Source organism: Leuciscus leuciscus, assembly GCF_965113295.1.
Source record: "Leuciscus leuciscus genome assembly, chromosome: 4".
In the NCBI taxonomy this organism is placed as follows: Eukaryota; Metazoa; Chordata; class Actinopteri; order Cypriniformes; family Leuciscidae; genus Leuciscus; species Leuciscus leuciscus.
The window spans coordinates 42,132,254-42,148,499 of NC_138728.1; the positions used below are offsets into that span (position 1 = coordinate 42,132,254).

The 16,246-nt window shown below is 38.3% G+C and overlaps 1 protein-coding gene across 1 annotated transcript in view; it reads left to right on the top strand.

Annotated features, from left to right (window-relative positions):
* Positions 1-884: 884 nt before the first annotated feature.
* LOC309496412 (uncharacterized protein) overlaps positions 885-16,246 on the top strand; it is a gene marked incomplete at its 3' end in the record, with an annotated part of 153,978 nt that continues 138,616 nt past the window's right edge. The window contains exon 1 of the mRNA XM_082166405.1: positions 885-1,430. The remainder of the gene's footprint in view (positions 1,431-16,246) is intronic.

Here is a 16,246-nt window from a genome sequence, read left to right on the forward strand (position 1 = left end):
CTCAGATTACTTGGACGTGGCTGTGGTTACAAGAGGTAAAAACGATATAAATACTGTTCGTTTTCTCACACAAACCGCTCGTTTCGTGTCTTAGGCCATCAATGTGTACTTATGATGGGGAATTGTTTAATTTGGACGATGGGGAATTGTTTTAATTTGGACTCTGTGCTTGTGTTTTGAGACAGTGACCATCAACCTGCATTATATGACTGACAGACAAGAACGGTTTGACCTAAAAATATCAAAATTGAAACTACTGCGGAAACAAAGACACCTACATCTTGGATGCCCTTGAGGTAAGCTAAAACATACCAAAAATTAATTTCAAAGTGAACTATCCCTTTAATTTGTGTTCCGAAGATGAACGAAGGTCTTACGCGGTTGGAACAACATGAGGGTGAGTAATTACTGACAGAATTTTCATTTTTGGGTGAACTAACCCTTTAATGTAAACATATACATCATACAGAAACCACAATTCTGACGAAAAATTACTTACAGTAGGGCTGGGATAAACGATTATTTTTTAAACGATTAATCTAGCGATTATTTTTTCGATGCATCGATTAATCTAACGATTCATTTTTCCAGTCCGATTCGATTTCGATTCGATTATCGATTATCTCCCCAATCCCCATTAATTGACTAATAGCAATTTATACATATTAATTTACATATCTGAATGAAAAAAAACATGAATTCCTTAACATTGCAATATATGTTTATTGCTCTTAAAATTCCAAAATAAAAGACTATACAAGTGCATAGTAATGCATTCTTAGTCAGAGGTAGCATTCAATAAAACCTTAAAGCCTTGAAAACACATAGCTTACTGAAACAAGCTTACTGAACACATAGGGCCTAGCTTACTGAAACAAGCTTACTGAACACATAGGGCCTAGCTTACTGAAAAAAAAGTTCTTCTTTCAGATGAAAATAACAACAACTTGATGTCTAGCATTCAATAAAAAAAATAAAAAGGTCACCCAAAATACTTGTTTAGAGCAATTGAAAGAATACAGTAACCAATGTAAACTTGAGGGCTTTAAGCTAATACAGAGAGTGCTTTTCCAACAAAAAATAAATAAAAATTAACAGTGGGAGCCAGCAGCCTCTCATGGCGTCCTTCCTGAACCAACAGAATTGAACATTTATGTTGAAAACACATAGTCCTAGCTTACTGAAAAAAGTGCATATTTTAATTCTTCATTCACATAAAAATAACAACAACGTATAGTAATACACTCTGCCACTCACCTTTTTCTTAAAAAAAAATAAATAAAATACTAATAAAAAAAACTACTTAACTAGAATTTAATAAATGGAACATTATTGTAAAGTGTTACCGATTTTTTATACACCGATTCAGACGTCTCGTGAGTTCAGTGTTGGACAGATCAGTTGTTTTAACCATTCATTAAAGTGAATCGGTTCAAATGAGTCATTAGTTCGCGAATCGGACGTGTCATTAGTGGACGTGTGTAGCCTACGGCAAGCGTTGTGTGATTATCCCGGCAGTTTATTTTTTACCACAATTCACACTCCGCGGTAATTCAGGAGAAAAAAATCTCCGAATGCTCCACGTGAAACTTTGGTCTTCCGCCCTTTTTCTATCGTGTCTAATGATTTTGATTAATATGCACGAGGGAGAGAGAGAGAGAGCAAGACAGCGCTCGTGTTGTTTGAAGCCGGTGAGTGCGCGCACGCGCGGCCACGGCTCTCTCTCGTACTTATATGCGCCCTGTCAAGCGCAGTCAGTCATTCTATTCTACATCACTCACTGATCAAATAAGACTTTGGCGGCCGCCAAAAAAAATGCAATGCAGGAAAACCCCTGGATTGGTTATATACAGTTGGATAGAATGATGGCCATTGCGTATCAGCGCACATAAGGTACACACTGTGAAGTAATTTGCACACGTTTTTTAGAGAAATGAAAACAGGTCGACGAATCGACGCACATATTTTGCGTCGACGTATGTTTTGCGTCGACGTCATCGACGACTTCGACGCGTTGTCCCAGCCCTAACTTACAGACTTTAGGTGTGTTCGACATCGGCTGCGGCTGGATGCAACCGATCGGCGAGAGTAGCCGCGTGCAGGCGGGGAGGAGCTGCAAACGGAGACGTGAAGTCGGACACTTTCTGGTTCCCGTAGTGACCGCTCACGTGGTGTTTGCATTCTTTACCACAGCTGAAGTGAAATAAATGCAATATTTGCCAAATAATGCACAGATGTTTCAGAGACATTTTCATTAAATAATTTATGTACTGCTTCATACAGCGTCTGTTTGAACAAGAATAAAGTTCAACATAAGCTACTATCAATGAAGTGGAGTCTACGTTTTTTAAGCAGTTTCAATTTGATAAACATGACACAATATAACATGACAACGACATGAAAAGAGTGTTTACTGTTATAAAAAACTGATTTGTGAGCTTTAGAGTAACTAAAGGTGTTCGAATAAACACGAAACACACGTGATCGTTGTCATGCGGTGAATCCGGCCAATCGTGGGACAGCTGTGTCGTCATCAGCCCTCCTGCAGCCGCTCTTGAGAAGCTGCGCTGGCTGAGTCCTCCGGCTACTCTCGAAATGCTCTCGCGGTACTTTGATGGCATATGTCACAGTCACGTGGCGTCGGCGCTGTATCAAGTCGGACAAAATTTCTAACCGGCATGCACTGCTTTAAGTCAGCCGCCGATCGGTCTGCGCAGAGCTGCATGAAGTCGAACAAGCCTAAAGATTTGACCAAACTCTGTAATGACGCAGACTCGTGGGTGATTTCAGCGCCGTTGCTCGGCTCGAACACTAGGTCCGTTACTAAAACGGGTCTGACTAGGAAACGAACTAAACACCGAAGGGCGGAACAGTTAATGTGTGACTAATGATTATCTAAATGTGTCATCATGGTTTAATTCCCTTAAAACTTATTTTATTAACTAAAATAGTTAAAGCTAGGGTAGGTAGGATTTTTAGAAAATTTTATATTTTCAAATTTGTTTAAACTGTCTTTATATACCAATACATAATTAAAATGTAAGTGCTCTGAAAAAGAGAGTATAAAAATCGAGTGACTGTAGACCTTTTAATCTGCAATAAACACAGCTCATTATTTCCATTCACTCCCACCCTCTCCCTTCTGAGCTCCTTCCAAAGCCACGCCCCCAAAACACATGAACGCGCGACGCCATCAGCTGGAACAAGACGCATTTATTACCTGAGACGAGTGGAGAGGAAGGAGCGCAGTGCATGCAGTGACATCATGTCAGAATCACATGTAATAAAATACCTAACTTTATCACTATAAATATAAACAAATAAGATTTATTTTAGTACTCACTATCAAGCTAGCATATCGATACTGGTAAAGTTTAAAATATAGGCTACTTTGTTTGATTCGGTAACGAGCTATTATTTATAGGTAACGAGCTATATTTATAAGGCAAAGCTAAAAACAGTTTGCATTTGTAGCAGGCTACAGCTGTCTGGCCAAATGGCAATTCATTTGCAGTGCTGTGAGTGGTGCTGGGCAGTGAACAGTGAGCCAACCGCGATGGTCGAGTCCCTATATAAATCGGGACCTTTCGTTTGACAAGCTACGTCATTGACATGCGACTGTTGTCCTGTCCACCTGCCGGCCTATCCGTCTGATGTCTGTCTTGGTCTGCCTTGGTCATCTATTCTATCCTAGCGTTACAGGTAGGAAAAGCTCTGGTTCCTTGCTTCCACTCTTTTAACTTTATGACTGGGGCTTATAGGGAATGTTTTGATTTTAGAATCCCCGTTGCTGTAGTAGCCCTGTTAGCAGCTAAAGTTGTGCCCGGTTATTGGTGATCAGAGCCTGGGGCCGTGACTGGATGCTGTTTAGCAAAGGTATGTGACTACGATAATTAATAGATAAATGTTACGGTGAGATGCGTTTATAAGTAGACATTTTTTGTATTTCAGGGAAGGCTTTATAGCCGGGGTGTAGCGGCCAGTGGGCGACATCAGCGCCGAACGCCTGCTGCTTTGCTTACGTTTTTAATGTCACGATTTGTTTGCGGATATAATATGCTCATGTCAACAACTGCGGCTGCCTTTTTCACCCGGGACCTAGAATAAGTGGAACCGTGGTTTTCTCACGTTAATCGGCAGCTTCCTGGTGATTTTGTTCCTCCTGTTATACCGTGAATTGGTTTCATTCAGCATCATATGGCCAGTTTCATGGTTTAAGTGTGGAGTGTTGGATGGACTGACACCACTAACTGTAATTATTTTGGTCTATATTTTATAGGCTCAGTGTTGTTTTGTTTGTTTATTTAAACTCTTGTATGGAGGCTTTTGTCTGCTGCTGATATACAAGAGCATTATTTTGATTTATTTGGGTTGATTATTTATTTATTTATTTGTTTGCTTTGTCTACCCCGACCAAAGATCGTTAAGCCAGAGGGCATTTTTGCCCCATTGTGCTGGATGGGCTATGATATTTTGTTTGTTTAATTTGTATTTCGATTTGTGATTTAATTGCTACCCATATCTTTAACTCTAGTACCATCTTGGGATTAACAGTGTTTTGCAATTGTTGTGTGTAGTTTTGGTTGATTTTCACGTGTTTGTCTTTTGTCTAGGTGCTGAAGGCCGCCAGTGGGAGCAGTGCCCCTTGTGGTGGTGGGTCCCTTGGTGTGTGCAGTGGCGGTGCGTTCACCAAATGTGATTTCCCTTGTGGTGCGTGTGTGAAATCTATCACGTGTGAGTGGGGTGTTGTGTTATGGATGTTCATTGCTCGGGCCACTAGCCTCCCACTGGTAAGTTTCAGCCCTAGCTTCACTTCGTGTGTGTGTGTGTGTGTGTGTGTGTGTGTACATTGTGACTAGAGTATATTGTGTGTTTATTTGATTTGGTGTCAATTACATTCTATTTGCTGTGAAATTCGTACTATATGTTTGTTGTGAAATCTTGAATTTTTGGAGTGACTCTGGTGTGTATGGCTCCATTGGTTGTACATTTTTATAAAAAGTAAAAGAAGAGAAATTAATAATAATAAAATTATATTTTTGTATTTGACCACTGTCTCTGGCTGATCCCTTCACGAACCTGAGTGCCTTGTTAGCGAAAAACCATTAAGTCTTTGGGTGTAAGTCCCATCGTGGCGTAGTCTGCTATTTGTCTGGGTCTAAGCCCAGCCATATATATTCCACCTGCCACACATTGATACACGTTTTTCCATTACCATCAGTTACACTGTGATGAAGGTGAATTTCGTGTTAGATTCATAACATATACGGTGTTTTGCATGTAAGAGTTTCCATGATGAAAGCATTGTTGACTCTGATGAGGACTAACGTTACAGTCCGGAGACAAGTACCGCATCGTCGGTTCGAGGACAGGTCCGGGGTCGAGGGCGAAGCAGAGGAGGTCGTTCAAGAGTGCGGGCAACCAGGGTCCGAGGAAGTAGTTTTTGCCTTGTTTGCCTTCGCTGACTGCATATGCAGGTGCTTTGAATTTTGAATGCTCTTTCTCTGCCATAATTTTACTCTTCGTAGGTTCCGCGCATCTCTTTACTTGCACTCCTCAAATCAAACGGGTGCGCGCGCATATGGGCAGATCTAGCAAAAGGGGTGGTAGCCATGGTTGCGAGAGTGAGTGACAGCACGAGACATGAAGGCATCTGATTGGTTCTTTACACTCGGACCGAGTGGTAGTGATTGGTCAGAGTTTTTACTGTCCTGCAGCTGCTACAGAGGTCTGATTGTTTTCATTCCTTTTTCTGAACACATAATGTATTGACTACTCTCAGGATGGAAGGACCATTTCACCCAGTATAAAAAAAAGTGTTTCTGAACAGGATTACCTACCCTAGCTTTAATTAATTTGTTAATCACTACAGTGAATAGTAACTAAAGAGACACTAAATGCAGAGATATAATGCAGAGATATAAAAAAGAGATGTACAAAATATCACACGCACACACACACGCACACGCACACGCGCACACACGCACACACACGCACACACACACACACTGATAACTGGACTAGTGTAAGACCTTTATTTATTTTCAATGTCTAGCTTTTTAACATTTTGCTCAAAACTAAAAAAAACAACAAAAAAACACATAAAAACCGTAAAATAAATAAATATACACCACCCTTTCTATGCCTACTGAAAAGTTAATGTCAAATAAATAGGGACATGACATGCATTTATAGATAGATATGTCCATTTTAGTAATAATGACTCCTGGAACTATTTTTGAAAGGTTGGATGGTTTTTTCTCTCTTTGATAATAAATAAATAATTGAAATCTTTTTGATTTTTTCACTTTATCAAATGCTGATCGCAGTCCAAGTCCACCAGTATCCTCTTGAACTAAAGCGGTTGCTGGGAATTTCGACTGTTTGCCATTTTGCCAAAACTCTTCACACAGTGATCACAACATCAGTCTATGTGGCTAAACTGTGCATCATTTACCATTGCTTTGTCTCAAAATACTATCAATGACTACATCTTTCAAGTGCCATGAATTATTTTCTCCTTCAAACAAAATCACCAAATCTCCAAGTACAATTTCTAATGCAATAGAAATAAAATACTATGTAATTCTACATGCTGTTAGAGTTAGAGAGTGACAATAGCCACGTTTCCACCACAGGAACCAGGGTCTAAATGAAGTTCTGGGTAAATATTTCCCAAATAAATAACAAAAAAAGATCAGGAACTTTTGGGGGTGGGACTTGAGCACTGAACATGCAGATTTGTTGAGTTCATGCCACATTTTGATTGGTTGACTGCATATCTGTTGCGGTGCACTAATTTGCCTAATCTTCACGGTACTTTAGACTGCGGTGGAAATGCAGACAGTAACAGGTTCCTGGGACAAATTGTTCAGAGTGATTTCAGTGACTAATGTGTGCTTTGTTGGGTGATAAACTTTGCTAATGTTATGGAAGAATGAGTTGATTTGAGACATGAATGAAGAGTTTTGTTAGTCAACACTGTATCAACATCACCTTGCTATCTGGTTCATTGTAGAATATTGACACTTCTAGTGTTAAGTTGATCAAATACTTTGTTTGCAGCGTTTTTACAGTCTGGGATAGAGAATCAAGAAGCCAGGTAATATTCATCTGCAACACATGAGAAGATGGTTGGTGTAAACAGTCCTGGTTACATTTCTGAAGGCATGCACCCACTCCCTCAGAGGACTCTTTTAACAGCTACTGTACTGTGTGCCAGACACTCACTTATTCAGTGCAAAGTTGTGCACCGAGTTTATTATACAAAAGCTAGATTGGCAAAGATGTATAACAGTGTTTCTCCAGCATGTGGATTATTGGACCAATATTTGTGAAACTTTGTCATTTATTGTAGGGGAAAGAATTGAACCAAATTCTCTCACTGCTTTGTTCAGATTTTCCCCTCAGTACCATCCTTGTCTTAAACAAGATGCAATTATAAACAGCTTGAACAACTGACTTTTTTATTCTGACTGTGGTTAGTTTAAGATTTTGTACACACTGTGTGTAACGGTCACCAGCTGGAGTGCCCTTGAAAGCCACCAGAGGGCACTCCACACCAGACTATCATGTTCACTCACAGACTACATCTCCCATCATTCTCTGCCTGGACTCATCAGCACTCATTATCACATTCACCTGTATCTCATTATCTTGTTTAGTTCACCCCATATAAGCCTGGTTCACCCCATCACTCACTGTGAAGTTTTGTATGTTGTTGCACTGCATTTCCGAGCGTTTTCCCTGGTTTTCTTGTCTCTTGTTTTTTTTGGGGGGATTTCTTGCCTGTCCCCTGGATTACTCTTGTGCCTCTGACCCCTGCCTGTTTTGTTTGTTTGTTTGGACTGCCTTCCTGTGCTTGACCCTCTGCTTGTGTTTGATAGTGGTGGGCAGATCGAGGCTTCGTGAAGCAATGAAACAGTTGAACCAAATGCACCCGTCTCAACGGTGACACCTAGTGGTCACTTGCAGGTGTTGATCTGAAATAACCTTGACGAGCCATTAAAAAAATTTGTTGTTTTTTTATTATTGTATTTTTCTAATATGTGAAGCTTGTAACCTGTTGGCTCCTCACTGTGCATAATGTTATTTTGGTCCTGCAAAATGAATATTAATAAAAGAAATCAAGCCACAATGTCTCACTTTTTTAGAGATTGTTATTTAAAAATATTAATTTCTCTGCTGTGGAAGGACTTCTTTTTTTACAGATAATTTCTCCAGCCTTTGAAAAAATCCTCTCACAAAGGACACTTGTTGCTGACGTGCAAATATATATTTTTAGCAAGGACATACAAATGAGGAAAGATTACTGCTCTCTCTTTCCAGTAAGTTAGGGGATCATGAGTTCTGGGCAAATACGCACATTTCAAATTCTCCTCAAATGGCGCATCATGGATGATGTGTTGTTGCAGTAGGCCAGCTGCAGATCACAATACACACATCTCACTTTATTTGGGGTTTCTAAACGGAAATGCTCCCACACCACAGATGTACGGCATCTCTTCTGGGGAGCCTCCATTTTATCTATCTATCCAAATCTATGTATCTATATATCAATCTATCTATGTATCTAGATATGTATCTATAATCTATCTATGTCTCTAAATATGTATATGTACCTAGATATGTATCTATATATAATCTATGTATCTATATATGTATCTATCTATGTATTTATATATAATCTATCTATATATGTATCTATCTATTAATCTAGCATATATTATATCTATGTATCTATTAAGTTGTCACTATATGTATACTCTGTCTGTCTCTAGCCTATCAGTCAATGTGTTGTGTAAATTTAAATGTAAGCCTAAATAGCCTATAACTAATCAAATCGCACTATGTCACTATATCACCAAAAGTCCACTATCTCAAAATCAAACTCCTCTCACAAAAACCCACGAGGTCAGTATGCGTTGATTTCACTTTTATACAGATGTGCGATTGTGTGGTCTGTTCCCGACCGTGTCAATCAAACGCTGATTCGGCGGACCACACCTGATGAAACACTTAGTGAAACACTTTGAGGCTTCGTTTGGCCATAGTCACGTGACATGGGTGTTTCGAATCACGCTTCGGATCAGTGTTTCGAAACATCTGCGCTTCGGGATCTCGCAAAGCTTCGGAACGACTGTTTCGCGTCAGCCATCCCTAGTGTTTGATTACGATTCTGGATAACCCTTTTTATTAAACTGCATTTGAAACCTCTACCTTCGTGTCCTCGAGCAGTTCGTAACACTGTGTTTATCTATACTTTTTGCCACTGTTTACACTCTTATTTGTTTATAATCAATAAAGAAAAACTGAATAAAGGTACTGTACTACACATACCTCTTCACAGGACTTTTTGTAAAGAGTAAAAACAAAACAAAAACTCCCACTAAAATGTTACTTTTGTTGCAAATGCTCTGAGTACTGCACATTGTTCTCAAATGTTAAAATGTTTAACGTGTTTTAACTAGGTATCAGTTGTTGTCATGGTTATAAGTGTTAGCCTCTGAAATGTAAGATTTTTTGCACTGCTTGTCATTTTTATTTTTACTGTTTAAGTTTTTATTTTCTCTGACTTGTTACTTGAGTCAATCATTGCTCGACTCTGCTCTTTTAAATGAAAGTTTATTTTTGATTTATATCCTTTCTAAAGTGTTTGCTTATTTTATAGATTTTCAAGCAGATGTGTGTAGTCCACAGAACAATACTGTTCTACTGGTAATAGGATTGAAGATTCATTACTTAGATTTCCTAAACATCAAACATTTATTTTAAATCAGATTTTTAGACTTATTTTTATTTATTTAAATGTTATTTTATGATCAATTATGCCTTTGTACAATAAAGAGTGAAAACTTAAAGGAGCCATAATATTGTTGTAAATTAAAGTAATCACACAGATGATGTTTTACAGAAAAGGCTGTAAAATAATTACAGATCTATAGCGGTGTCTATTGCACATAACCACATAACTGTGTTACTGCAGTTACTGTTGCACCTCATCCTTCCCTCACGGGTCAAAATGACCCGAAGCCCTACAATTATATTTCATTTGTTTTTGTCCAGAGAGCTTATTTTATTTCATTTTATTTTATTAATGCATTTTTGTTATTTTTTATTTTGTTTACCTTTAAATAACTAGATTTGATCAATAAATAATAAATAGTAATTTACTAATTTAAGCACATTCCACACATTCTTTCAACTTAGTTTTTTTTATTCGCTTTGGTACTATTTTCACAAGTAAGGTGTACATTTTCAAAAGTCTTAGTACAAAAATCCAAACTGATCACACTTGTAACACAGCTAGTCATTCTTTCAAAACCTGATCTCATGCTTTCATTACAGTTATACACTTTTCAGTCCACATAATCATCGTTTCAAACACAAGATTATTGTAATATGTAATGAGAGCATTTGGTTTAATCACTGAAACACAACAGTATGATCATCTTTCAATTTAGTACTTTTAACAATCAGTTCATTTAATAGCAAACAATGCAAGATACATGTTTCAAATCACCCTGGTTTCTGAATTAATTACAGTAATACAGGCTATGCCACATTAGAAAATACATGTGCATAACCTAACTTATGTAATTGAATCCATAATGTTTGTAATAGTATCTATCCAGTGTCTTATCAAAAGGTGTGATGAAGCACAGCCATGAGTTTCTGTGCTAGAACAGAGTTTGCTGGCAATGAATACAGTAAATGATTTTGACTATTTGACTGAATATACTGTAGTGGACCTTTACAGATGAAGGTTGAGTTACAGTAATGTAACTACCATGTCTCTACCATGTTTACAGTATCACATGGCATACATACTGTAATGTAAAATGCTGTATTTGATGCCATCTGTCTCCCTTCTACTGATGCATCTCTGATCAATCTGATGTTTTACAGTCATTGACTGTTTCCTCTCCCTTATACTCTATTCTGCTTTACAGTATTTTGCACAAATGGCAAATTTCTCTGTATCTTTCTCTCTCTCACACACACACAGACACACACACACACACACACACACACACACACACACACACACACACACACACACACACACACACTTGCGTGTGCACACACTTTGAACAGTGGTGGTTATTATCTATAAATCACTTATGTAAAAATAAATAATTTGGTTATCCATATCAGAAATTGCAAGCAAGTTCTATAGAAACTGTATAATCAATATCTATAGAAATCTATTGGTGTACCAAATGATTCATGGATTAACCATTAAGATCAGTTGGATTAAATCATAGACAAATGTATTAAACTGAACAAGAAGAGATGCAAATCAAAAGTTTGATAGTAAGAGCTTTATGAAAGGCAGTGACTGTGAATGAAACATTTATGCAGATGAAACACTTATGTTGTGTTGTGAAAAGGATACTTTGTGATGAGTATTGTAGTTACACAATTGAAAACATCTGTTGTGATATTAGCACTAAGAGTTTTGAAAATGCACACCTAACTTGTGAAAATAGTACCAAAGCGAATAAAAAAAAACTGTAAATTCAAAAATAACTCACACTTTCATGCATAAACCTTTTAATTCAGCTCAAAATATCTTACATTGGGTGTCTTTGCTGACCTCTTGTGGAAAAAAAAAAATATAACATGATATTTCATGACTCTTGCCACTAGATGGCCTTATAGCTCTATATGGAGCAAATGAGCTGTTCCTCTGGGTCCTAAAGCCAGTTCCTCTACATTCAAATACACATATAGACATTATAAAATAATTTTTTGCTAAAGTTTTAGCATTTTTAGTTACAATTTTGAGCATTTTTAGTTTTTTTTTATGTGTACTGAAGTAGGGCCGCAACGACGCGTCGACGTCATCGATTACGTCGACTATGAAAATACGTCGACACGCATGAAATGCGTCGACGCATCACATTCATTATTTACGTTTAAATATCGAGTAATGGCGGCTTCTGCTCCCGCTCATGGTGAAAATGACAGACCACGATCATCCAAAGTATGGGAATACTTTAAACTACGGCCGAACAGAAAGGTGCTTTGTTCACTATGCAAACTATTCCCCATTCGGCGACGATAAAATGGACTTTAATTTATAACTTCAACTTAAATCTGTCAACGAAGCTTTCAGTGCATTTGCCAGTTTTTAAAAGTTGTGTATGCACATGTAGACTAGAGACCTGCACTCCCGCGGGACCCAACGCAACAGAGTGCGGCGCGGGAACATAGATCTGATGGCCGAGTGCGGGCGCGGGCGGTAATGCACTCGTGTGTGTGCTGGTTGCGGGAGAATAAAACGATTCGCGGGACTCCCGCAAAATAGAAATATCTATAAATTGAACATCTAAAAACGAATAAACTGTCATTCATCAGTTCCACAAAAGCAACAAGAACAACTAAAACAAAATAGAAACGATTTACAAGCCAGAGTCTCTTATCTATTTATAACATGTTTGTAGCGTTGAACAATGTAGCCAATCACAGACATATGTGTTGATTTCTTGAACGCAATGGCCAATCAGATGCATTTAAGATAGAATCCCCTCACCGCTCAAAATGGACTTTTTGTTCAGTGCTGAATTCTGCATACTGGCAAATCATCTGATTATAGCAAACAAAGTGTAGATATTATGACAGATTCATTGTGCAGCCAGTTTCATTTATAATAACAGAGATTTGTGAGATCACGATGAACTGAGATGTCTTTTTAGGAATTATTAAGGAAGAAATCCGTCCCGCGCAGGTCTCTAATGTAGACTTTAAAAACAAATGACTAACGCTATATTTACATTAACAGTAGCCTAGGCTGCAATCTAGTGTATGTGAACCTTTTTGCAGATAAACACAAGTGCAGTATCGGACAAGATAATGGACAAGTTAATTGAGTAAATCATACTCCCACTACGGTAATTAATAACAGACACATTTCCTAAATAGGCCTGTGACTGTATACATCTTACATTTTATGAAATAGTTCCATTAGTTAAAAATAAAGTTTAAAATGCTTCTTGTTCGCATATTTCATAATACAATGACAATTACCCTTTCTGAAATATTTTTTTTTTTCATCATTCATATATTTCATGTTAAAATAATATACAGATGCACTACCCTCTTCAAAATACAGCTGATATATTGTTGTACTTATTATTTATTGGAAAGTTTGCCAATGGATAAATCAGCTAATCCCAAAAATAACCATTAGATCAGTGGTTCTCAACCTGCGGCCCGTCACAAATGCTGATGCGGCCCATGATGCTGGCCACGTAAGAAAAAAAATATAAAAAAAATTATTATTAAGAACTTATAGTTTTACAATTCTTATTTCATTATTGTTTTTTTAAATGTAATAAACCAATAAAAGTTTGAACAATATTGATTTTTTTGGTCATAAAATAATTTTGGTGATCATGTACTGGTTTCAGATATGCGCAGACTGCGCAGTACTGACGCAACTATGAACTGACAATTACACAGTTAACGCACACAATTACAAGCGCGCTCTGGCAGATTTAAAACTCATCAATTAACGATCAAAATGGACAAATTTGTTATTAGAGGAGAAAAAAGATGTGAGGAAAATACTGATAAAGGAACACATGCAAACAAGAAGAGTCGTAGCATCAGCAGTGAAGGTAGGAAAGTGCTTGAAGAATGGAAGAATCAGTTTGCTGTCAACGAGCGAGATGGACAGCCTTTCTGCTTGCTCTGTAATAAAATACTGGGCGTATGCAAAACTTACAATATCAAAAGGCATTTCGATACCACCCATGCAACCTTTGACACGAAATATCCACCTGGATCTCAGGAAAGAGCTTTCAAGATAACTAGTCTTGAAAAAAATGCCATTGTTGAACAGAATACAATGCGAGCTAGCTTAAAAGTGTCTCAGGCCGTGACATTAGCAACGTTAAAAATGTCCTGGCTCCTTGCCAAACACGGCAAAACATTCAGTGATGGAGAGCTAGTTAAGAACTGTTTTCTGGAATCACAATGTCTGTTTGATGATCTGAGCAACAAGAGCGAGATAATTCGCAGGATAAAAAGTTTACAGCTCAGCAATGACACAGTTACTCGTCGAATTTCTGAAATGTCTGAGAATTTGACAGAACAACTAAAAACTAAGCTAGCCACTGCTTCAGCACTCAGTTTGGCTGCGGATGAATCGACAGACATCGGAGATGTTGCTCAGCTTTGCATTTGGGTGAGATGTGTGAATTCAGAGACATTTGAGGTTACAGAAGATTTATTGGCATTGAAATCGCTACATGAACGAACAAGGGGCGAGGACATTTATAGAGCACTTAGTGAAGCATGCAAAGACATGAACGTACCGGAATCCTCAGTTGTCTCCATCACTACTGACGGTGCGCCCTCAATGACGGGAAAACACAAGGGTCTCGTAGCTGAAATGCGAAAAATCTCCCCTGACTTGTTGGCATTTCACTGTATTGTGCATCAACAAGCACTATGCAGCAAGTTAGTTGATGGATACTTCGTGGAGGTTATGAACACTGTGGTCAAGGTGGTCAACTTCATTCGAGCGCGGCCTCTAATGCACCGCCGTTTTGTTACGTTGTTGGGCGAACTGGACAGTGCTTACGGAGACCTCATTCTGCACAGTGAAGTGAGATGGCTAAGTCGGGGAAAAGTCTTGCATCGCTTTCTGGCTGTACTCCCCGAGATAGTAAACTTTCTTAATGACATCGGCGAGGGAGAAAGATTTCCAGTCTTGAGAGACAATGAGTGGAAAACAAACGTTGCTTTTCTTTCAGACGTCACAGCTCACCTAAACAAGCTGAACTTACAGCTTCAAGGTGACGAAAAACATGTTGATGACCTGTTGGGTTGTGTTGAGAGTTTCAAAATGAAGCTAGGGCTGTACACTGCACAACTCAAAGATGATGATTTAACTCACTTTCCACTTCTGAATGACGTGTGTGAGGGTGTACTGGACATACAACAGAAAGAACGATTCATTAAAACTCTCAGTCAAATGCAGGAAAAATTCACCTCTCGTTTTTCTGATTTTGAGAGAATAAAATCTGCAGGACATTTCATCAGAGAGCCATTGACTTTCCCTGTGGAAAAAATCAAGGACTTGGCTGCAACTTTCGGTTTGTCCCGCCGCGCACTCGAAGATGAACTGATGGATGTTCAGGCAAGAGGACACAGCCATACCGCGCAACAGTCATCAGTTACAGAAATGTGGCGAAACATCTCTGGACAAAACCTCAGATTATTAAGTTCAAAAGTGCTTTCCATATTTGGGTCGACACACATTTGCGAACGCACATTTCTGCAATGATGCGCATCAAGTCACGTTTCCGTGCGCGTCTTACAGACTGCAACTTACAGTCGCAACTTCATTGTGCTGTTACTCCTTTTGAGCCAAATTTCACCAAATTGGTCTGCTCCCGACAACATCAGGTGTCCCATTAATGGTAAGTAGAAATATACTCTCTAATAATAATAATAAATCTAACTGTAATCATTTAGATACCTTAATATCTGGTTAGTTTGCATTGGTGACGCCAAATGTAAATGATATGCGGCCCGTGAAACTTGAACTTAGACATAGTGCGGCCCACTGAAAAAAAAGGTTGAGAACCACTGCATTAGATTAATCGGAAAAATAATCGTTAGATTAATCGACAACAAAAATAATCGTTAGATGCAGCCCTATACTGAAGCATTCCTCGCATTCCATTCATTCTATGGGGGTCAAATTGACACCCAATGGAAGGATTTGTTACTTTTTTTAAATTTCAACCACAAAACTCCTCGAATCCATACATTTTTTTTGTGTGTGTATTCGTGGTTCAGGTGTGACAAAAGTCCTGGGGTCTTTCAAATAATAAAAAAATTTCAAATAAAAATTCCGGGTCAAAATGACAATATATTACAGTAATACAAAATATCATTCAAATAGTATAAGAGACTTATCCAACTCACAGAACTAATATATATACACACACACACACACACATGTATATATTAGTGGTGGGTGGTATTTTTCAAAATTATACCGTTTCATGGTATGTGGGGTTTTTTTTAAGCATGACTGGGTGTTAGCCACATTTTCTACTGATTGAGAGAGGAAATACTGCAGTAAATTGACTTGGAATGCCCTATTTTACTGTCATGAGTGAATATTGTAGGAAAAAAATCCACACTAGCATTAATACAGATTTGCAAGGCTGTTTACTAAGGCCCCATTTACACTGCATGGTTCAAGTGACCGATTTTTTCCTCC